The sequence below is a fragment of the Coptis chinensis genome, chromosome 9 (genome assembly GCF_015680905.1).
Source record: "Coptis chinensis isolate HL-2020 chromosome 9, ASM1568090v1, whole genome shotgun sequence".
Lineage (NCBI taxonomy): Eukaryota > Viridiplantae > Streptophyta > Magnoliopsida > Ranunculales > Ranunculaceae > Coptis > Coptis chinensis.
Window position 1 is genome coordinate 9,184,601 of NC_141464.1, and position 2,281 is coordinate 9,186,881.

Here is a 2,281-nt window from a genome sequence, read left to right on the forward strand (position 1 = left end):
ACAGGCTGAATAGAAGTCTTTTACCTCTATTCAGACTAGTCATGCGAGTGTTTACAGAATGGTCCATCTCTACAAGCTATTTCAACTCAAACTTCCTCTCAAGAATTTTATCAAACACCTTCTGGGCAAGATTTGGATAACAACCTTGTTGGGATTAATCCAACCTAGCTCTAATACCACTTGTTGGGGAAAACAATACCAATCGATCCCCACTAAGATAGCTTGCTCTTGGACAATCTACTACTCCAATCAAAAATCTAATCTTTCACTATATCCAACAACCTCAATCTTAATCTATAGATATAACTATCACAAACAAACAATAGAAATATAAAGTAAGTAAAATATACCACAACACAAAGATGTACCGTGGCTCGGCTAATGATGCCTACTTCCATAAGAGCTAATCCTTTTATAAGTATGGGAAGGAAGATTACAATCACTCCTCTCAAGTCTCTCCACCTTACTAGATCACTCCTCTCTCCTTACAAGCTTTTCTCTTTGCAAGGGTTTTTTCTCAATTTTGATTGCTCTCAAAATTGGGTTCTATCCAAGACTTGGTTTTCCAAAACCTAACATCTATTTTTATAGTAAACTGCAATTTCACGGTTACTATAGAAAAATAGAAATTGACAAGATTAGCGCAGGCGCGCTCTCAAATAGGCAAATCTGAGCGCGCGCCTTCTTAATTTTTCATCCCAAAACTCCAGTAGACATGTTTCGTCCGCTGAAAAAAAAATTATCTTCTTTTTCACGACAAGAGTGTGGGTGCGCCTTGGGCCAGGCTAAATCGAGCGCGTCGCGCCTCCGAACTTATTCACACGAACAGTATTGTTTTTCTCTTTTTCTTCCTCATCCTCATGTGAGGGATAACTCCAACAGTGAGGAGATTCTATACTAGTGATGAATAGGGGTCTGCTTGTACTCCAAATTGTTTCTCCCATAATCATAGTAGCTCCCTTTTTTGCAACCGCATCCGCACAAAAATTGGCCTCTCGCAATGTATGTGAGATGCACCAGTGATCAAGTTTTTGAGCTGCCCTCTTCCATCTTGCTATTAAGGTCCATGGATTAGAGCCTTTCCTAAAAGAGAGAATTGCCGGCATCGAGTCACTTTCCAACCATATCCTCATCCAGTTGTTCTCAACAGCTCGTTCCATTGCTAGAACAATTGATGTACATTCGGCCACATAGTTTGAGGTGACTCCCATTCCATGTGCAAGAACCGCCAAAAAAATTGAATTGTGATCTCTAAATATAACACCCGCACCTCCAATCCCAGGATTTCCCAATGCAGAGCCATCAGTGTTAGCTTTGATTGTACCTAGTAATGGTGGAACCCATGAAACTTCTCTGATTCTACCCCGAAGTTCTTGCTCTCCCCTGTATGTTGAAGAAGCACAATATAATAATATCATCAACAGTGTTAAACATTGTCCCTGTAGCAATAAGACCGGAAACTTTGACTCCTTTAATTACATCTAATTTCAGGTGCATCAAGTTTAGCTTCATGTCCTCAAAGAGGATTTTGTTCCTTGTTTTCCAAATTTGAGTCATTAGCTGCACTGCTCCTGCATTCCAAAGCTCATTCCTTATCGGGCTATGAACTCTTGCTGCTTTCATGACATTCTGAAGGTCCAAATTAGGAAGTGGACCTTAAAAAGTTCAGCAAGCCAAGACCACAACTCTCTTATAATATCACATTCCCATAGCATATGTGAGACACTCTCTTCCTCTTTGTTACATATTCTGCACCTAGAAGCTAGAGGAATGCCCTTCCTTTTAACTTTCTCATCAGTGGGCACCGCTCTCTGAACCAATTTCCAAGCCAAACCAACAGCCCTAGGATGTATGTGTTTGCACCAAATTCATTTATGCCAACTCACCTTTGTTTCTTTTCTCCTAACTGCTTCGAATACATCTTTGACAGAGAAGATTCCATCTTTGGCCGGCTTCCATATTCTTTTGTCATGCTCATCTCAGGAAGGTGGCAACAATGAGTTAACATCAATGTCAGCTTTGTTAAGCACTGCAGCACTGGGAATGGAATGACCCAATTGTTATCAACTATGATGTTTGACACTTTAGCTCTGAATTCCTTCTAGTTAATGCCTTGGACAAATTCTACAATTGCATTGCTATCCCAAGCATCTTGACAGAGGTTTATGTCATTACCTTTTCCCACAATCCAGCCCATATGTGCTGCCATTTCTTGAAGCGCCCATCTCAGTCTAGGCCACACCGAGGACTTCTTGTAGTAAGTGATCCACTACCCACTCTT